The following is a 22,879-nucleotide window of genomic DNA, read 5'->3' on the forward strand; positions in this document are numbered from 1 at the left end:
GGACACTGACCACGTTCTTCCTTTTAACCTTTCTTTATTGTTGGGTGGTAGTCGGCCACAGCTATATCTCTTTTATTCATCCAAAAACGGCAACAGTATAAAAACCGTGCGATCCGCCAGCCGCTGGACTCCCAACGGGCAGATTTCGCCAAACCCATCATTAATAACTTTTAAGTTACAGTAACTTGCCGCCAGCTGTGACTTATAAAATTCCTCAAGCCCGCACACAGCCTCCCTGAGAACAGAACACACAGATAAACAGCAATATAAATTAACATTAAAACTTCCAAATACAGGAAACAAAAGGGAGGGAGGGTGGGGACACCTCGCTTCCGATAAAGAGGAAGAGGATAGGCGGGGACAGCACATAAGTACCCTCCTGCTACCCGCCCCCTCTTCCTGCTGTGCACTAGATTAACCCCTTAACTACTCCCACAAACTGAACTCTAAATCTAGGGCCATACAGGTGCCCTAAGGAGATAGAAAGGGAGGGGGGGAGACCCACAGTCCCTGTCTACCCTCCCTAAACAGTCGGGCAGCCACCAGACTGTTGGTAATAACCAAAGGATGAGAGGGGGGGGGGGACCCCTACCCACACTGGCCCATACTTAAACATCCCAAATAAGGACACTGACCACGTTCTTCCTTTTAACCTTTCTTTATTGTTGGGTGGTAGTCGGCCACAGCTATATCTCTTTTATTCATCCAAAAACGGCAACAGTATAAAAACCGTGCGATCCGCCAGCCGCTGGACTCCCAACGGGCAGATTTCGCCAAACCCATCATTAATAACTTTTAAGTTACAGTAACTTGCCGCCACGGAGGAGACCTGCCCTCAAACAGGGCTCCGACCACCACCCAACAAGAACAGGGCTTGCTCAATCCCATCCTGAAGTCCAGAAAGGAAGATATCCAGTCCAATATCAGTCAGATGGACACCGTCAGGCCTCACTAAAGAACGGTTGTCCCCTTCCAACTGGCGGTGCCGAACAACCACACACCCCCGGGACCGGACAAAACGGGAAACTCGCAAATTCAACGTCCGCCTGCACCTTTCTATAGCCTCCCCGTCCCTGTCACCGTGCCAAACCACCCGCGGAACAATTTCAGACCACACCAACACTACCTCCCTAAAGAAGGACGGGAACCTCTCCAAATCTGACCGCATCAGGGTCAACAGTTCCAGCAAGGGAACAGAACCAATGTCATTGCCCCCAGCGTGAACAACCAGGACCACCGGGCCCACGGCTTGAACGCCAATCTCCACCACCTGCGAGAGGAGATGCGACCACCGGAGGCCACGAATACCCCTCCATGACACTTCCACGTCTCGAAAACTGAGCGATCTCCCGCCAGGCCTACATTCGGCTCGTTGCGCCGCCCAAAAAACATAGGAATGGCCGATCAACCACACCGCCGGCCTGCCCGAACCTGCAAGAAAAAACTGTCAGAACGGAAAATAGCACTAGAAACATTGACAAATAAAACATTTTTTCATTTTTTTTTTTTTTTTTTTATAACAAAAGGTCCGGTCTAATGTACCGTGCAAAACAGGCCGATTTCCATCTACCTATCCTCATAATCTCCGATTCAGGTAGACCCGCCCTGGCAGCCTCAGTAGCAGCCCCAATACGAAAAGAATGAGTCCCAAATTCCTTGGGATCGGCACCACATAAAGCCAAACAAGACTTGAAAACCGAAACAAACTGAAATTTGGTAAGGGGGGAGCCGTCCGCATGCGCAAAGAAATTGCAACCCGCAGAACGCAAAGAACTATACTGTGATATCAGATGAACCGGGCTTGACACACCAGGAACCGGGTGGAGGGGAATCCAGGCGCCCCTCCCAAATTGGTCCGTCTTTGAACGCCGAACCCGGATCCTAAGCGAATCATTACCCAGGACAACATCATCACTAGAAAGCCCCCCCGGTTTACGACAGGAAGGGGCAACCAACTCGCTGACCCTAAGGGCCGCAAAAAAGGCCAAACTAAAACTGCCTGAAAACAGGGCCACCTCAAAGGGAGATGAGCAAACCTGGGGAAGCAGGGAAATAAGCTTGCCGAGTAAGCCAAACGAGACCGGCCGTCGACTCTCTCGGGAAACATATTCCTTCCTCCAACCCTTTAAAGCCTGCCGAATAACGAAATGCTTGGTAACATCCGACCATCCCCGCAGCTTAAAGTGAAACGCAATGCCCGATAGACGGCGCTGCGCAACCGCTGCAGAAACCCGCAAGGACCGCAAATACAACAGCCACTCCACAGTCACCTCCAGCCGCAGATCATCCCTAGCGCCAACATCTCGTTCACCCACAATCCCCCACCATTGAACCCATGAATTACCGTGAGTCTGCCAGGTAGCAGGGGAAACCGAGGATCTGACCAGCGACATCAGCTGCTGTCCACCAAATCCCACAGGTGCGGGGGGCATTCCCGGCCCTCCCGTTCCGCTTCCGGGAGAAAGGATCGGAATTCCTGCCAACGAAAACGGGAAAGAGCATCAGCAACCTTATTTTCAACACCCGGAACATGACGGGCCCTAAAATAAACATTCAATGCAAGACAGCGAAGAACCAAGTAACGCAGTAGAGACAAGACAGGAAGAGAAGAGGAGGATAAGCTGTTGACACAATACACCACTCCCAGGTTGTCCGTCCAAAAAGACACATGTTTGTTGGACAACCTGTCCCCCCACAGCTCCACCGCCACGATAATGGGGAACAACTCGAGCAGAGTAAGGTTCTTACACAACCCCGAGGACCGCCACGACTCAGGCCACTCAGCAGCGCACCAGTCCTTCCCCAGAATGGTCCCGAATCCACGAGACCCCGACGCATCAGAAAACAAAGACAACTCAGCGTTAGACATTTCCCTGGACATGTAACACGTGTGACCATTGTAAGACAGCAAAAAGGACCTCCAGACCCCCAAGTCCTCTTTCAGGGACTTGGAGAGCCGGATGTGGTGCCGCGGAGATTTAACACCCCGTGTGGCCAAGGAGAGGCGACGGGCGAAAACCCGGCCCATGGGCATAACTCGGCATGCAAAACACAACAGACCTAACAGGGACTGAAGCTGCAACAAGGTAACCTTCACCACCGATAGGAAACCATCAATCAACCCCAGAAGCTTCTGCAACTTCTCCGGCGGCAACCTGAAAACCATATCCAACGTGTCAATCTCAATGCCCAAAAACGACAGCCGTGTGACCGGGCCCTCAGTCTTCTCACTCGAAATGGGAACCCCAAATTGCGCCATCCTCTCCAGAAAAACAGTTAACAGGGATAGGCAACCACCACCACTGCCAGGGGAAACAAAGAGAAAATCGTCTAAATAATGCAAAACTGACGTAGAACCAGACTCATAACGAACGACCCACTCCAGGAAAGACCCAAACATTTCAAAATAATGGCAAGAAATAGAACAACCCATAGGGAGGCACGTGTCGTAATAAAAAAGGCCATCAACACAACAACCCAACAAGTGGAAACAATCCGGATGAACCGGAAGAAGCCGAAAAGCCGATTCGATATCCGACTTAGCCAGCAGGGCCCCCTTGCCCGCATCCCTGACCAACGCAACCGCCCTGTCAAAGGACACATAAGACACAGATGCATCCTCCGGAGAGATGCCGTCATTAACCGACGAACCCTTAGGGTAAGAGAGATGGTGGATCAACCTGAACTTGCCTGGCTCCCTTTTGGGGACCACGCCCAACGGGGAGACCCTCAGATTAGGAAACGGCAATTCAGTAAACGGGCCCCGGACCCTACCCAGAGAAACTTCCTTACCGACCTTTTCCCTGAGAACCTCGGGGAGATCACGGGCCGATTTCAGGTTATCCGCAAAATACGGGAACCGGTTCAGAATAAAAGGGATGAAAAAACCAAACGAAAAACCAACACGGAGCTGAGCAGCCGCCTGCCTATTGGGGTACCTGTCTAGCCAGGGGCCCATCTCTGCTACGCTCACCGGGGTCCTTCTGAGCCCCATGCTCGAACTGCTTGGACAGCTTAACTGGGGGGCGGGAGCATTTATTAGCCGGGTGGGAACCACCACAGGCCGAGCACTCGTGCTTGAATCTGCACAACCCTGCGAACCTGCAGTTGCCTTCATTAAATAACCAGCACGATCCGGGTCGGCGGACGGCCACCGGTCCCGGGGAAGGAGATCCCCCTGAACCAGCGGCCGCCCCTGGAAAGGGGGCTGGTCTCTGTGACACCATCAATCTCAGCCACACATCTGTGGCCTTAACCCCCCAACCTATCTCCGGCTGCAAACCCAAACGGCGCCTAAATTCCTCATCATAGCGCCACCATGCGCTACCCCCATGGGACTTGTAGGCACTATAAATGATGTCCTGATAAACAAACAACTCAGAACAGCGCTCGGGGTGACGCTGACCCATAATGCAACCCAACACCGAAAAAGCCTGCAACCAATTGTTCATGGTTCTGGCAACTTTGGGCCTCCGCTCATACGGCTTGTCCGAAAAACGCCTCTCCTTGTCAACAGTATGTTGATCCACTGATATGAGAGACCAAATATCCACATAATGGTTATCCCAAATTTTCTCCCGGACGGACTCGTCCAAATGGGCACCCAAAAGACTAACCCCACAAAAACACGATTCTTTATGCACCCCCGCTAACACAGGAGCTGGCTTAGCAGGAGGCGGCGGAAGGGACAGGTCAGCAGTAGGCTGCAAACGATCGACCAACAATTTTAACAGTGTAGCCATATCAGAACCCCCACCACCCGCCCCCCATGCACCCGTAAATTGGTACTCACCGGACGGAGGCGGTATTGGCGCTACCGCGGGACCAGGCACGGGAACCTCAGGCTGCAAAGAAGGTGCCAGAACCAGGCTCTGAGCCCTGGAAGACCGACCAGACGTCCGCCTATTGCGCTGGACCCGCACACGCCGCACAGACTCCCCAGACGCGGCAACGGACCCCTCCGAGGACGACGGGGACCGCCACCTTGAGGATCTGGATCGCCTGCTCCATGCTGAGTCACCAGACCTGCGACGCGACCGGTGCCTGTGGGATCCATGGCGCCTCCGGCTCTCATGAGAGGAGGATGAAGAGCTGGACCTTCCCCTGCGGGCACGTGACCGTTCGGGCGCAGGAGGGGGAGGAGGTACGAGTGGCTGAGACAGTGCAGTGATAGGGGAAAAAAGCACTTCAGCACCACTAGGGGTCACTGCAGGCATCATGGCCAGTGAAGGAGCAACAGAACTAACTCCCGGCTGCTGCTCAGTAATAGCAGGGGGCAGAGTGATTTGAGTGGAAGGGGGGGTAGGGGGGAGACTCTGGGAAGAATGGCTGCTACCCTGTGACCCCATCCTGCTGCCTGCACGTACACCTAAACTTCCACTGACCTCGTGTGAGGAGGGAAGAGCCTGGGGCTGGGAGGGGGGAGGAAGGGGCGGAGCTACCGCCCTCTGCACAGAGCCGGCAGCCAGAAGCTCCAGCGATCCTGCAGCAGCACAGATACGGGAGCCCAAGGTAAGCTGAGAAGGAGGGGGGCTATGGCCGAGACGTACGGGGGGGCGGATAAGCCGGGAGGACCGCCTGCCCTCCGCAGGAGCAATCGGGACATCACATGGCTGCATCGGAAACACCGCAGCCGGCGCACTGACAGAAGGAGGTGAGGGGTCAGGGGAACCCAGACTACACAAAAACGAGCGCAGCCACCCCTCACCCCCCTCCGCCATGCGCGCCAACAAGACCTCCCTCAGACGGGCATCACCCGCAGCCATCGCAATCTCTTGTACAGACAGAGCGCAGGTGCAACTCACCAGGACACCTCGCTTCCGATAAAGAGGAAGAGGATAGGCGGGGACAGCACATAAGTACCCTCCTGCTACCCGCCCCCTCTTCCTGCTGTGCACTAGATTAACCCCTTAACTACTCCCACAAACTGAACTCTAAATCTAGGGCCATACAGGTGCCCTAAGGAGATAGAAAGGGAGGGGGGGAGACCCACAGTCCCTGTCTACCCTCCCTAAACAGTCGGGCAGCCACCAGATGGCCACTTGTTTTTCTTTACTTAGCTGCTTTTTTCTTGCCATAATACAAATTCTAACAGTCTATTCAGTAGGACTATCAGCTGTGTATCCACCTGACTTCTCCACAACGCAACTGATGGTCCCAACGCCATTTATAAGGCAAGAAATTCCACTTATTAAGCCTGACAGGGCACACCTGTGAAGTGAAAACCATTTCAGGTGACTACCTCTTGAAGCTCATCAAGAGAATGCCAAGAGTGTGCAAAGCAGTAATCAAAGCAAAAGGTGGCTACTTTGAAGAACCTAGAATATGACATATTTTCTGTTGTTTCACTCTTTTTTGTTATGTATATAATTCCACATGTGTTAATTCATAGTTTTGATGCCTTCAGTGTGAATCTACAATTTTCATGAAAATAAAGAAAACTCTTTGAATGAGAAGGTCTGTCCAAACTTTTGGTCTGTACTGTATATGCGAAATGTGACTTTTTCTCCTTTTGAATCCACTCATGGCTTGAAAAATGTTGTCAAAAACCCTGAATGTGGAAACCCAGCCTAAGAGCATATGATCTTAATTAATAATTAATGATGTTTGCTCAGTACACATACTGGAGATTTTCTTTTAAATAGGTTAAAAATAAAAACAAAACAGCAGGGCACTTAGAATAAAACAAAATTCTCACTTTCCTGAACCTCCTCTATAGTAGTGCTGCAGCTGCTGTACTGCTGTTCCATACTCTCCTCTGGGCTTTGTTGTCCTGACTGCAGCAGAGACATGCCCATGCCTCAGTGGTATAAGGCAAGACACTTCTAAAGTAGCAAAAGTGGTCATGTGCAGTATACAGGTACATCATAAGTGCAGTCAAAACATTGTTACGTGTATAGGGGCAGAGGAACAGCCCCTTGATACCAGACAGAAACCAAAGAGGACTGCTCTGGATTTGAGCATGGGAAATAGTCCACTGGGAGATACTTAACACCTCTTACTCCCTGCCCGATCAATTAAAGACCAGGTGGGGATAGGAGATAGCTGTTTTTTTTTACATTTATGTTTATCAGATAGCTATACAGTGGACAGATGCAGGAGACAAGAGGATAGTAGTAGTAGTAGTAGGCCTGATGATGGTAGTAGTATTCACGGTGGCTTGGGTCCTCCTTGCTGGTCTCTGAGCTGGTGCACAGTAAAGGAAGGACGCACCCAGTTTTTCTCCATGCACACCCTGGTTTTGGGGGTTCTCCTGCCTGGTGGTGATTCAGGGTGCCCTTGGTGTTAATGGCTGCCAGGGGTGCAAGGCAGGGCACCTATGAAGTGCCAAAAGGCAACGCGATATTGTGGCAATACGAAGGCTGTTGCATGCAATGATGAGGCTAGTTTTGCATCAAACAACTGTAAACAATAAAGTTTAAATATAGCAGACACAGTCTTTATCATGCATGGAACAGCAGATCCTATACAGGTAGCAGTTTCCACAGTTGTTAAAGTTAAAGCAACATTATGTCTCGGGGGCCTAATCAGGGCAGCCAGCCAGGAATTACTGTTTCTGGCAGTGGTTACCTTTCTGTCCACAACTGTATCTGCATCCTTAGGATGTAAATACAGTTGAAAGTTGTGGCCCAGGGTGATTCTACTTCTACTGCCTGAGATGCTAACTGAAATGGTGCCCCCTGTGCCAAATTATCAATCTAACTCATACCCCCAGCCCTACTGCTAAAGACTAGTGTTGAGCTAGCATGCTCGGCCAAATACCTGTTCGGCTCGAGCATCGCTATGCTCGGCACATGGCAGTACTCGGCCGAGTACCGCATGTGCTTGAGCGCCATGCTAGAGTCTCCTTCCCGCACGTTTTGCGGCTGCTAAGCAACCAATAAACGTGCAGGTAAGTGCTGCCATCACTGTAATGCCAGTAGCCATGTTGGCTACTGGCATTACAGTGATTGGCTGTCCGGAACGCGTCATTGGGTGCTATATAGCACCCGATAACGAGGGTTCGGCTCATTGTGAGTCAGGGAGAGCTGCGATTAGGAAGGGACAGATAGTGTAGGGAGTTTGTGATCGCAATTTATTCAATTTTAAAATGTTTCAAAGACCCAAAAGTTCTTTTAAGGACTATTGTGTGTGGTGGCAGCAATTTAATTTTGCAAAGTAGTCCGATTATTTTTTTCCATACTTTGCGATTCTTTTTCTATAGAGGGTGTCTGCAGTGACTTGTGGCATCGGTTCAGCAATACCTTTTGTGTGTCAGGGACAGAGATAGGAAGAATATTATTGAAAACAATTATATTTTTTCCATAATTTATCCAATAAATGGCCCCTGCAGTGAATTGTCACATCTGTGCTGCAATAGCGTGTGTGTGTGTCAGGCCCAGATATTGGGAAAAATATTAGCGAAAACAATTATATTTTTTGCATAATTTAACCACATTTTTTCTATAAACGGTCCCTTATAACATATAACATTTATTATAAAAAAGGCGAGCATTAAGGGACGGGGAAGTGGCTGTGATGCTGATGGTGCACGCAAAGGCCATGGCCCTAGGCGCGTTGAAACTGTGCCTGATGCCAGAGCACAAGAAAAACAATTATCCAAGATACCTAACTTCATGTGCCAGTTTTCAGGGCGGCGCAGACACCACTCTTAAAGACAGCCCAGTGCGAGCAGGTGGTCGGTTGGATTACAGCAGATAGTGCTTCCACCAAGTCCAGTCTCAGTAGGCAGGAGTCTGGTCCACACAATCCTCACCTTGATCCTCCTTCCTCCCACCATTTACAGTCTGGCCAAACAAGTGATCCCACACTCGGCTATTCCGAGGACCTCTTTGCATCGCCTTTAATTGATTTGGCCCTCTCGCCAAGCACGCTTGAAAAGGGACCTGAGATCTTGTGCCCCGATTCCCAACCTCTTGAGCATCCAGAGTCACAAGAATATGACGCTGGGGAACGGCAATTAGTGTTTAATGAGGTGGATGATGATGAGACACAGTTGCCAATGACTCAAGCGCTCAAAGTACTGTCTCAAAAGGTTGAGGAAGAGGATGACACACAGTTGTCAATCACTGAGGTTGTGGTTAGGTCAACAAATCATGAGGATGATCAGAGTGAGGAAGTAGGAGAGGAGGTGCTGGACGACGAGGTCACTGACCCAACCTGGGAAGGTGGCTACAAGCCTAGTGAGGAGAGCAGTACAGAGGCGGAGGGATCCGCAGCACTGCAACAGGCTGGAAGAGGCAGTGGGGTGGCAAAAGGTAGAAGGCGGGTACCACCGAACAGGCCCGCAACTGTTTCACGGAGCACCCCCTTGTGTGAATCTCCCTTGCCCTTCGGGTAGGTGTTCGGCAGTATGGCACTTTCTTTAGGAAAGTGAGGACGACAAAAGAATAGTAGTTTGCAACCTGTGCCACACCAAAATGAACACTAGCAACCTCACCACCAGCATGATCCGCTTCATGTCATCAAAGCACCTTAATAGGTGGGCCGAACGCCTGGGTCCACAATTTGTGTCTGCAAGTCACACCACTGCCTACTCTTCCCCTGTGTTATGTTCTGGCCAATTCCCTGTCCAAGACGCAGGTCCAGATGCCTCCCACCCTGCACCTGGACCTTCACAAGCACCATCAGCAACCACATTCACTTCCATGTCCCAGCGCAGCGTCCAAATGTCATTACCCTAGGTATTTAAACGCAAGCGCAAATACCCAGCCACCCACCCACAGGCCATAGCACTAAATGCGCAGCTTTCCAAATTACTGGCCCTGTAAATGTTGCCATTTAGGCTTGTGGACACTGAGGCCTTTCGCAGCCTGATGTCGGCAGTCGTCCTTCGTTATTCAGTCTCCATCTGCCACTATTATTCAAGGTGTGCCGCGCCAGCCTTACACCAACACGTGTCCCTTAACATCACACGTGCCCTGACCAACGCAGTTACTGGGAAGGTCCACTTAACCACAGACACATGGACAAGTGCTTTTGGGCAGGGATGCCACATTTCCCTGATGGCACACTGGGTAAATGTTGTGGAGGCCGGGAGCGACTCATATCCTGGGATGGCACAGGTGCTACCGATGCCAAGGATTGCGGGCCCCAATTCCATCAGGCTTTCCGCCACCACCTACGTTAGACGCTCCAACCCCTACTTCTTCTCCTCAGCCTCCTCCTCCACTTCCACCTCTGAAGTATCCGCGTGCAGCACCAGTCAGTCATCAGTCAGTAGCTGGAAGCAGTGTAGCACTGCAGTGGGGAAGCGGCAACAGGCCGTGCTGAAGCTGATCTGCCTAGGTGACAAACAGCTCACCGCCGCGGAGCTGTGGCAGGGGATAAGAGACCAGACTGAGCTGTGCCTTTCGCCACTCAACCTAGAACCAGGCATGGTTGTGTCTGATAATGGACGTAACTTGGTGGCGGCTTTGGAGCTCGGCAACCTTAGACACATACCATGCCTTGCCCACGTATTCAACCTTGTGGTTCAGCGGTTTCTAAAAACATACCCCAATTTACCTTAGCTACTGGTGAAGGTGCGCCGCGTGTGTGCACATTTCCGCAAGTCACCGACAGCTTCAGCCGGTCTGTCAACGCTGCAGCAGCACTTGAAATTGACAGCTCATCGGCTGTTGTGCGACGTGAGCACGCGCTGGAACTCCGCGTTCCACATGTTGGCCAGGCTTTGTGAGCAGCAGAGGACAGTTGTGGAATACCAGCGGCAGCATGCTCATCGCCTTTCCAGTCAGCTTCCACTATTCATAAGCAAGGAGTGTGCATGGATGTCTGACCTCTGTGAGGTGTTACGCAACTTTGAGGAATCAACACCGGTGGTGAGAGGTGATAACGCTATTATCAGCGTCACCATCCCACTTCTGTGTCTTCTCAAACGCTCCTTCCTCACAATTAAGGAAGACGCTTTGCATGTGAAAGAGGTGGAAATGGGGGAAGACATTACACAGGTTGATGATAGCCAGACCATTCTCAGTTTGTCTTCTCAGCGTGAATTGGAGGCTGAAGAGAAGGAGGAGGAGCAGGAGACGGTTGCCTCCGCTACAGAGGGTAGTACCCATGGAAGTTTAATTCCATCTGTTCAGCCTGGATGGGCAGAAGAGGAGGAAGAGGATGAGGAAATTGGGAGTGATCCTCCTGATGACGACAGCGAAGTCTTGCCTGTTGTTACTCTGGCACACATGGCTGACTTCATGTTAGGCTGTCTTTCCCGTGACCCGCGCATTATACGCATTTTAAACAACGCGGATTACTGGTCGTTTACCCTTCTCGACCCCCGCTACTTCTCATCTCTCATTCCTCTGGTGGAGAGGATGAGCAAAATGGTGCAATACCAGAAGATCCTTGTTGAAAAATTGCTCCAAAAATTTCCATCTGACAACACTGGCGACAGAGTCCGTACTTCCTTGGCTAACCGAGGAGGGGAGACAAGGGGAACACACAGCAGTTCCAACAGAGGCTATGTACTCCTTCACCAAAGATGGTAAAGGAGTACATAGCAGACCGTGTTAGCGTCCTCAATGATCCCTCAGTACCTTACAACTACTGGGTGTCCAAGCTGGACACGTGGCACAAACTGGCCCTCAACGCTTTGGAGGGTCTGCTCACCAGGAGGCCCTCACATCTAATTTTTTATAGGGTCCACTCACCAGCAGGCCCTCACATACAATTTTTTACAGGGTCCGCTCACCAGCAGGCCCTCACATATAATTTTTTACAGGGTCCGCTAACCAGCAAGCCCTCACATATAATTTTTTACGGGGTCCGCTTACCAGCAGGCCCTCACATTTAATCTTTTACAGGGTCAGCTCACCTGCAGGCCCGCAAATCAAATCTTTTACAGGGTCAGCTCACCTGCAGGCCCGCAAATGCCAATCTTTTACAGGGTCAGCTCACCTACAGGCCCGCAAATCAAATCTTTTACAGGGTCAGCTCACCTGCAGGCCTGCAACTCAAATCTTTTACAGGGTCAGCTCACCTGTAGGCCTGCAAATCAAATCTTTTACAGGGTCAGCTCACCTGCAGGCCCACAAATCAAATCTTTTACAGGGTCAGCTCACCTGCAGGCCTGCAACTCAATGTGAATGAGGCCCTCCTTTATGTGATATACAAGTTATATCGGACTGCCTCTTCCTTGTAATTTTTGGCAGCACTTGCACTTTATATACAAGTAAATATACAGGAAAGTACAAACCGGATTTCCAAAAAGTTGGGACACTATACAAATCGTGAATAAAAACTGAATGCAATGATGTGGAGGTGCCAACTTCTAATATTGTATTCAGAATAGAACATAAATCACGGAACAAAAGTTTAAACTGAAAAAATGTACAACTTTAAGGGAAAAATATGTTAAATCAGAATTTCATGGTGTCAACAAATCCCCAAAAAGTTGGGACAAGGCCATTTTCACCACTGTGTGGCATCTCCCCTTCTTCTTACAACACTCAACAGACGTCTGGGGACCGAGGAGACCAGTTTCTCAAGATTAGAAATAGGAATGCTCTCCCATTCTTGTCTAATACAGGCCTCTAACTGTTCAATCGTCTTGGGCCTTCTTTGTTGCACCTTCCTCTTTATGATGCGCCAAATGTTCTCTATAGGTGAAAGATCTGGACTGCAGACTGGCCATTTCAGTACCCGGATCCTTCTCCTACGCAGCAATGATGTTGTAATTGATGCAGAATGTGGTCTGGCATTATCTTGTTGAAAAATGCAGGGTCTTCCCTGAAAGAGATGACGTCTGGATGGGAGAATATGTTGTTCTAGAACCTGAATATATTTTTCTGCATTGATGGTGCCTTTCCAGACATACAAGCTGCCCATGCCACACGCACTCATGCAACCCCATACCATCAGAGATGCAGGCTTCTGAACTGAGCGTTTATAACAACTTGGGTTGTCCTTGTCCTCTTTGGTCCGAATGACATGGCGTCCCAGATTTCCAAAAAGAACTTTGAATTGTGACTCGTCTGACCACAAAACAGTCTTCCATTTTGCCACACTCCATTTTAAATGATCCCTGGCCCAGTGAAAACGCCTGAGCTTGTGGATCTTGCTTAGAAATAGCTTCTTCTTTGCACTGTAGAATTTCAGCTGGCAACGGCGGATGGCACGGTGGATTGTGTTCACTGACAATGGTTTCTGGAAGTATTCCTAAGCCCATTCTGTGATTTCCTTTACAGTAGCATTCCTGTTTGTGGTGCAGTGTCGTTTAAGGGCCCGGAGATCACGGGCATCCAGTATAGTTTTACGGCCTTGACCCTTACACACAGAGATTGTTCCAGATTCTCTGAATCTTCGGATGATGTTATGCACAGTTGATGATGATAGATGCAAAGTCTTTGCAATTTTTCGCTGGGTAACACCTTTCTGATATTGCTCCACTATCTTTCTGTGCAACATTGTGGGAATTGGTGATCCTCTACCCATCTTGGCTTCTGAGAGACACTGCCACTCTGAGAAGCTCTTTTTATACCCAATCATGTTGCCAATTGACCTAATTAGTGTTAATTGGTCTTCCAGGTCTTCGTTATGCTCAAATTTACTTTTTCCAGCCTCTTATTGCTACTTGTCCCAACTTTTTGGGGATTTGTTGACACCGTGAAAATTTGAATCAACGTATTTTTCCTTTAAAATTATAAATTTACTCGGATTAAACGTTTGATCTGTCAACTACGTTCTATTACAAATAAAATATTGACATTTGCCATCTCCACATCATTGCATTCAGTTTTTATTCACAATTTGTTTAGTGTCCCAACTTTTTTGGAATCCGGTTTGTATGTTTTCAATCAATTTTTCCCCAAAATTTATTTTTTACTTTAGCTTTTTTGCCTTAATTAGATTGTGGGCCTGGTAATCAGTTTAAGGCCTTTTAAGCAGCATCAGCAATGGTGATAAAAATGAGTGGCAAGGTAAGCATACTGTGGAGATGGCAGCATGAGGAGGCCACACAGTGGCACAATGACTGAGTCTGGATAAAAGACTAAGGCCACTGATTGTTTAGAAAGATGGAGATGGAACAAATCTGTGGAGCTGTATCACGGTCACCTGCAGATTAATGCAGCCATCAAAATCAAGTTGGGTTTGTCGGTTCCACCTCAGCTCACCCGCAGGCCTGCAACTCAAATCGTTTACAGGGTCATCTCACATGCAGCCCCTTGCAGAAAATTTTTTGGAGGGTCAGCTCAGCTGCTCAGCTGCAGGCCCTCGCGTATATTGTTTTACAGGGTCAGCACACCCGCAGGCACTCGAATATAATGTTTTACAGGGTCAGCTCAACAGCAGGCCCACACCTAAAATCTTTTACAAGGTCAGCTCACCTGCAGGCCTGCAACTCAAATCTTTTACAGGGTCAGCTCATCAGCTCACATGCAGTCCCGCAACTCAAATATTTGACAGGGTCAGCTCACATGCAGGCCCTTGTATATAATTTTTTAGAGGGTCAGCTGATCTGCAGGCCCTCGCATATAATGTTTTACAGGGTCAACTCACCCGCAGGCACTTGCATGTACTGTTTTACAGGGTCAGCTCACCAGCAGGCCCACACCTAAAATCTTTTACAGGGTCAGCTCACCTGCAGGCCTGCAACTTAAATCTTTTGCAGGGTCAGCTCACATGCAGGTCCTCGCATAGAATTTTTTAGAGGGTCAGCTCAGCTGCAGGCCCGCACCTAAAATCTTAAGAGTCCTGTATTGTTATTTATTGTCACTACCTCCACGAGTCGGGACTGGAGTGTGTGATTTGCGCGCCACCTGCTTGCCTTCCTTGGATGTGGTAGCCATTTCTTAAGCTCCCTCTCCGGAATCAAACACTGATTCCCTGTTACCTACAGTTTACAATGGTTTAGAGCTGACAATTAGATCGAAAGTTGATAGGCCAGACATCCGAATGGATCGTCGGCGTCACGGGGACGTGCCATCGGCCCCAGGTTAACTAGAGTCACCAAAGTGGCAGCAGGCCACCGCCCATAATGTTTTAGATGGTCAGATCAGCCAGGCTCCTAATGTTTTTGAGGGTCGCCAGCAGGCCATCAATCATAATTTTCAAAAGGTGTGTATGATGCCCTCCTTTAGGTGTAACTAAAGGTGTATCAGAGAAGAATGATTTCTATCAATTTTTCCTCTACAATCGATTTCTTTTCCTTGGTTTTGTGCATATTATTGTCATTATTTAAAAGTGGCGTACTATTCGGACAACATAGTTCCCAGCAGCGACCAGCGAGTCAAAGATGCATCCATACATCCTCCCCATCCTGTTACAGAACCATTTTGGTGGTGTTACCAACAATTTCTGATATTTTCTTATGAACCAGGCACCCTCCCCTCTTCAGAGCAGGGGGTACCTGGTTTAATGCTCGGGTTCTCACATTGACTTCCATTATACTCGACCGAGCACCCGAATATCACGATGTGTTCGGCCCGAGCTGCTGAGCACCCACTCACTACGGTGCTCGATAATCACTACTAAAGACATATTTGAATTGGACGATACATACAGCACCACATACTTCTTACTTCCAGTGATGTCTCCTCTGATGTAGACGTTCTCTTTCCTTATTTTCTCCATTTGGACCAGACCGTCATGAAAGATAAATTAACCACTTTCCATCCGCCCATAGGATATAAACGTCCTATGGGTGGACCTCTATTTCTGAAAAGCACGTTTTAAAACGTCCTTTCAAAAACAGCAGCTGCACGCTAATCATGCAGCTGCTGATCGGGTTGCTCGCTGTCAGTGACAGCAGGGCAACCCAGAGATAAGGCAGGGACAGTTCCCAGGTGTCCCTGCCTTCCGGATCGCTGTGCGCTTCCTGTTCCGGCCCAGCGGTCATGTGACCACCGGGACCGGAGAGTGCAGGAGGTCTTTCAGAGACCTCGATCAGCCCTGCTCTGAGGCTGTACAGTGCAGAATCATGCTGTACAGCCTCTCTGGGGGGTGCATTTATTCTGTAACTGGCGCTACTATGTCAGCCCCAGTTACAGGAGAAATCAACAGTGAAAAAAAAAAGAAAAAGTGAAGCAAATGTCCCCCAGAGGTCTTGTATGACCTAATGGGGGATGAAAAGTGTAAAAAAATAAAAATAAATAAAGGGTTGAAAAAATTAAATAAAAAAAGTTTCACATGTAAAAAAAAAAAAGTCCCCAAGTAAGGAATAAAATAAATAAATTTTAAAATAGAAAAAACAAAATAAAATAGACATATTTGGTATTGCCGTGTCCATAAAAACCAGCTCTATAAAAATATCACATGACCTAACCCCTCGGGTGAACACCGTAAAAAAAAATAAAAAAACAGTGTCAAAACAAGCAATTTTTGTCACCTTGCATCACAAAAGGTGCAACACCAAGTGATCAAAAATGCGTATGTCCCACAAAATGGTACCAATAAAACCGTCACCTCATCCTGCAAAAAATGAGCCCCTACATAAGAAAATCTCTAAAAAAATAAAAAAACTATAGCTCTTAGAACATGGAGACACTAAAACATCATTTTTTTGGTTTCAAAAATGCTATTATTGTGTTAAAGTGAAACAAATAAAAAAAAGTATACATATTAGGTATTGCCGCGTCCGTAAAAACCAGCTCTATAAAAATATCACATGAGCTAACCCCTCAGTTGAACACCGTAAAAAAAAAAAAAAAACTGTGTCAAAACAAGCTATTTTTGTCACCTTGCATCACAAAAGGTGCAACACCAAGTGATCAAAAACGCCTATGTCCCACAAAATGGTACAAGTAAAACCGTCACCTCATCCTGCAAAAAATGAGCCCCTACATAAGAAAATCTCTCAAAAAATAAAAAAACTATAGCTCTTAGAACATGGAGACACTAAAACATCATTTTTTGGTTTCAAAAATGCTATTATTGTGTTAAAGTGAAACAAATAAAAAAAGTATACATATTAGGTATTTCCGCGTCCGTAAAAACCAGCTCTATAAAAATATCACATGAGCTAACCACTCAGTTGAACACCGTAAAAAAAAAAAAAACTGTGTCAAAACAAGCTATTTTTGTCACCTTGCATCACAAAAGGAGCAACACCAAGTGATCAAAAATGCGTATGTCCCACAAAATGGTACCAATAAAACCGTCACCTCATCCCGCCAAAAATGAGCCCCTACATAAGAAAATCTCTCAAAAAATAAAAAAAACTATAGCTCTCAGAACATGGACACATTAAAACATAATTTTTTTGTTTCAAAAATGCTATTATTGTGTAAAACTTTAATAAATGAGAAAAAGTATACATATTAGGTATCGCCACGTCCGTAACAATCTGCTCTATAAAAATGTCGCTTGACTGAACCCCTCAGGTGAACGCTGTAAAAATAAATAAATAGAAACTGTGCTAAAACAACCTATTTTTTGGTCACCTTGCCCCATAAAGTGTTATAATGAATGATCAAAAAATCATATGTACCCAAAAATAGTACTAATAAAACTGGCACCTTATCCCCTAGTTTCCAAAATGGGGTCACTTCTTGGGAGTGCATCAGGGGGCTTCAAATGGGACATGGCATCTAAAAACCATGTGGAGTTCCTTTTCTTCTGCGCCCTGCCGTGTGCCCATACAGCAGTTTATGACCACATGTGGGGTGTTTCTGTAAACCGCAGAATCTGGGTAATAAATATTGAGTTTTGTTTGGCTGTTAACCATCGATTTGTTAAAGAAAAAATTGGATTAAAATGGAAAATCTGCCCAAAAAGTGAAATTTAAAAATTTGATCTCCGTTTTCCTTTAATTCTTGTGGAACGCATAAAGGGTTAACAAAGTTTGTAAAATCGGTTTTGAATACCTTGAGGGGTGTAGTTTCTACAATGGGGTCATTTATGGGGGTATCCACTATGTAGGCCCCACAAAGTGACTTCAGACCTGAACTGGTCCTTATAAAGTGGGTTTTGGCAATTTTCTTAAAAATTTGAAGAATTGCTTCTAAACTTCTAAGCCTTCTAACGTCCTAAAAAAATAAAATGACATTTCCAAAATGATGCCAACATAAAGTAGACATATGGGGAATGTTAAGTAATAAATATTTTATGAGGTATCACTTTCTGTTTTAAAAGCAGAGAAATTGAAATTTAGAAAATTGTGAATTTTTCTAATTTTTGGGTAAATTTGGGATTTTTTCATAAATAAAGGTGAAATATTTTGACTCAAATTTATGACTATCATGAAGTACAATGTGTCACGAGAAAACAGTCTCTGAATGACTTGGATAAATAAAGGCGTTCCAAAGTTATTACCACATAAAGTGAGATATGTCAGTTTTGCAAAATTAGGCCTGGTCAGGAAGGGGGCAAATGGCCCAGATGGGAAGTGGTTAAGCCGCATCTCATCTCTGTAGAGTTTACCACACATACATGTTACATTACTCACTTTTCCATCATCCTCCCCCTCCTGGTGCACCAACAGTGTTGTCTCAAAGAGTGTCCCCATTAATAGCAATGCCCTCCATATTGTGCCCAATAATAATACCCCACAGTACCACAGTAGTAATATGGCAGTTATAATGCGCCCCTGTTGTGCCCCCAGTATGTTTAATGTCCACAGTTGTGCCCCTTGTATTATTATGTGATCCAACAGTGCTCCTTTATTTATAATGCTCTGCCCTCTTTACTGCCCTCAGTAGCAAAACACAGACATATTAGTGAGCAGCCCCTCTAAATGGCTGCCACATTCCAATACAATCCTAATTGCTTCCTCAGTAGTCCATGTCTTAGCTTCAACTCCTCCCCCTATAAAGTCTAAGCCGCTACCTATGGGGAGGGCAGTGTAGCCCCACCTAATATCTAGCACCTGTTAACCCCTTGACAGCCTATAAAAAGGAAATGCTCATCGGAATATTTTTTCACATTTGTAAACCTTTTAGCAATGGGCTACCTGCAATCTGTAGATACTTAGGGGTTCATTTATTACGACTGCAACAAAGTCTGCATCTAATATATGCCACAAAAGTAGAGTATATCAGTTCATAAATGAGCTCCTTAATGTGTAAGGTAAGCTTTTAGTTAGGTAAAGTTTTCTCTTATTGTTTTATGAACACATTTATATAGTTCCCAAGTGTTAACTATCCGTTTGTCATCAAGATGATTCTATTTCACAGACTGATACAGTAATCTGCATTCTTCTGTTCATCTATTTATTATCAATGACGCTTACAAAGTGTCAGTTTTGCAGTAACAGTAAATATGCCTTGGAGATATATATTATATAAGGGAACCTGTCATCTATTTTATGCTGACCTCACTGAGGGCAGCATAAAATAGTGACAGAAATGCTGATGTCAGCGGTGTGTCACTCATGAGCTAAAAGTGGTTGCCGAGAACCAGCTTCATAATCATAGCAGGCCAGGCCTCGAAAAGAGTCAAATCTACCTGAGAAGAGTCATGGTTATTCCTAATCTCCTGCTCTCCCGCCCATCTGCTGATGACTGGCAGTTCTCTCCTAGAGAGGAAAGGAGAAAACTAGGTAGAAGCCTGTCAGTCATCAGCAGGTGGGCAGGAGAGCAGGAATATATGAATAACCAGGACTCTTCTCAGGTGGCCCTGACTCTTTTCCAGGCCCAGTCTGCAATGATTGTGGCTTTTAGCTTTTAAATGACAAATCACTGAAATCAACTCACCTGTCTCTACTTTATGATGCCGTTAGTATGGGCAGCATAAAGTTGATGACAGGTTCCCTTTAAATATAATATTATAGGACAAGCCTTGTATACTATGTTGAACAGTAACACCATTTAGATCTAGTATTTAATATAGTGATTAGCATGGTCACTTACTAGTATAGCTATTAATTGCTACACTGTAAATATACACAGGCTGGCATACTGGTCTTGTCCTTAATGGGAACCTGTTTTGTTGAAGATGTTGTCTGATCTGTAGGCAAGATGTTATAGAGTAGGAGGACCTGGGCAGATTTATTTACAGTATAGCTCTCTCTGTTTATCTATCCTGTCTGTCTATCTATCTATCTATCTATCTATCATCTATCTATCTATTATCTATCTATCTATCTATCTATCTAGAAGACAAATAATGAGGCAGCACTCCAAAGGGGGTAAAGGGTGGCAGACCCATTTATTACCCCTCTAGCAACGTTTCAGCCCAGTTCAATGGGGCCTTTGTCAAGCTTGACAAAGGCCACATTGAGCTGGGCTGAAACATTGCTAGAGGGGTAATAAATGGGTCTGCCACCCTTTACCTCCTTTGGAGTGCTGCCTCATTATTTGTCTTCTGGAAATTATCTATGGCCTTTTACCATTGCTATGCTGCTGTTGCTCTTTGCTTTTGTATCTATCTATCTATCTATCTATCTATCTATCTATCTATCTATCTATCCTGTCTATCTATCTATTATATCTATCTATCTACTCAGGTCCTATTGCTCTGTAGTATTGCAGCAAGCCCAGGAAGAGGGAGGGGAGGATGGGAGTGGTAGTGGCTCTAGCAATGATAGTTATGCACAAGCATCGCAGTGACAATCCTCACAGCAGTTCACAGTACAATTCTTTCCCAAAAGCAGCAAATGAATAGCAGCAATGATGGGAGTTGTGGTACTCCTTCTGTATGTCTTTCTAAAGTCTCTCTTCAGAACCAGTATAATATTCTGTAATTCCCAGGCTGAGGGGTACAGAATTACAATATGGTTGGCCAAACCGTCTCAAAATGTGGATGGGTGGGTTAGCTATTTTTCCTTTCACAGTAGTAAAGTCACCATTGGCCATAAACACACCCATAATATCTTGCTGACTGGCTTCAATGCATGGCCTTACTGATTCTCAACCTTCTAATATTCCTTTCTCTTTCTAGAACCGTCACGGCGTGGTGTGGGTAGACAACTCCACACCGAACACAAGAGGAAAGGAAAAAGGAACTAGGCCAGGAACCTAGAAAAGGGGAAAAGTCACCACTTAGCGAATCCCTAAACTGAGCTCTGACTTCTATCAGTATGAACAGACCTTGAAGGTAGGAATGTTCATACACTGTAATCTAGGGCCGTATCTGACCCTAAAGGACCCTGGAAATAGTTTCAGGAGAAGAGATGACCTGTTCCTTCTCAGCTAAAGGAATAGGAAACTCCCTCAGTCCTAATACCAAAAGGTAGGGGAAAACAACAAACAAGAAATAAAGGAAAGACACTTAACTCCGAAGCATGCGGACAAGCAGGAACTCAGAGGAGAACCAACACCAGCACTTCCAACATCCAAAAGGAGCTATCAACCGCATAGCATGATGGGTGAGGTCAGACTTAATAGAGGAGCTGGAATGACCACTTAAGCTACACCTGAGACCAGAGGCGTGGTCATACCCAGCAATAACACAGAAGCAAGTGAAACCAGAGAGGCTGTAAGATCACATCACGTGCAGCCAGTCTCCTAGATCTTCTGACCCCTGTCACAGGAGAGACCGTGACAGGAACCCTTTTGCGTGAAGTAGCTTTAGGTGTAGATATCTGAGAGATGATGGTTCTCTGGGACTCAGGCCTAGCCCTGAGGAGTAAGCACATGTAGGTACTCTCCCTTCCTCAGCTATGCACTCCCTACTAACTAGGGGGTGGACTCAAGTCCATCTCCCAGCAACCTCAAAGGGGATGGCATCCATTTTTTGCCAGTGTTTCATGGACCACTGGTAGGAGATGGTCTGGAAATACATTTTCAGCTGAACAGTCTCTATGGAATATGGATGACGCAAAAAAATGGGGAGGAGTAAAGTGAAATGAAGGCAGGGCAGCCTGGGCACTTACACACTGAACGCCGCCCCTGGGCACTTGCGAGTGCTCATTTGCATATGAATAAAACTTTGTTTTTCCTGCTGGTGCAAGTCTAAAGAAAAGAACAAAGGTACTGTTAGACTCATGTATAGGTTTGCTACAGAGCCATGTAAGCACTGTATATGGCCATATGGAGGTGACAGACTCCCTTTAATGAGGGTGAAATGTACAGTAAATAGCTGCACCTAGCCCAGCTTCCAGGGAATATAGTGTGTAACATGAACTCACTTAGGTTTGCTTTTCTCTTCCCTTTCTTGGTATTTCTGGCATTTCTCTTCTGTCTACTAAACTGTTGACCTTCCGGAATAAAAATAATGAATATGTACTTTTGAATGCCATGGGTGTTTTTTTTAAAAGATATTTATTTATGGTATTATTTTAGTATAAAATCATGTAATACTGAGTCCTCGGCCTAAAAGCTAGAGGAACTCATACAAAATGTTCATGCATAATCCAAAATGTTGATGTTACCTCATTTTTTATTCTCTACCTCCTAGGGGGTCATGGCTCATGGAGTTGACTGTTTTTCAGGAAGCGCAATAAGAACATTTACAGAGCTACAGACCCGGGTATTGTTCTACCACTGTGCTTGGAACAGTACTAGTGTAATCTTGAATTGTCATGCGTTACCTTGTTCCTAAACATGGGCTTGACTCATTTGTTTTTTTTTTACCATGAAATCAAAAACAGTCTTCAATGGCTTTTAAAAGGTATGCTTCCTCCTTCTGTAATTTCAATAAACACATCCACATCTTTTAACAATTTAAAGGGAGTCTGTCAACGTTTTTTGCAATATTAAACTGCTGCCAGCATTATATAGGGGCTGGGCAAACAGTATAACAGTACAAATATACCTTTTGCAGAACTTTTATGATCAGGAGTAGTGAGAATATGAACTTTTATTCTGCCAACTAGTTGTTGGAGAAAGCAGTTGTTGGAGAAAGCAGTACAAACATACATTTTGAGGAGCTTTTATCATAAGTGGTAGTGATAATATGAACTTTAATTCTGCTAGATTATGCTACCTAAGTGCACAGCAAGGAGAGTGACAGCTGCGCTGGTGTTCTGGTTGGATGCTACAGCTGACAAGCAGAGAGGAGGGGC

The 22,879-nt window shown here is 46.3% G+C and overlaps 1 long non-coding RNA gene across 1 annotated transcript; it reads left to right on the forward strand.

The window, feature by feature from the left end:
• The first annotated feature begins 5,397 nt into the window (after positions 1–5,397).
• Positions 5,398–22,572, forward strand: LOC122943448. The gene is made up of 3 exons (XR_006390866.1): positions 5,398–5,511; positions 20,815–20,970; positions 22,273–22,572. It is a non-coding gene; the product is annotated as an uncharacterized LOC122943448 (long non-coding RNA).
• Positions 22,573–22,879: the final 307 nt, after the last annotated feature.

This window comes from Bufo gargarizans, chromosome 1, assembly GCF_014858855.1.
Source record: "Bufo gargarizans isolate SCDJY-AF-19 chromosome 1, ASM1485885v1, whole genome shotgun sequence".
In the NCBI taxonomy this organism is placed as follows: domain Eukaryota; kingdom Metazoa; phylum Chordata; class Amphibia; order Anura; family Bufonidae; genus Bufo; species Bufo gargarizans.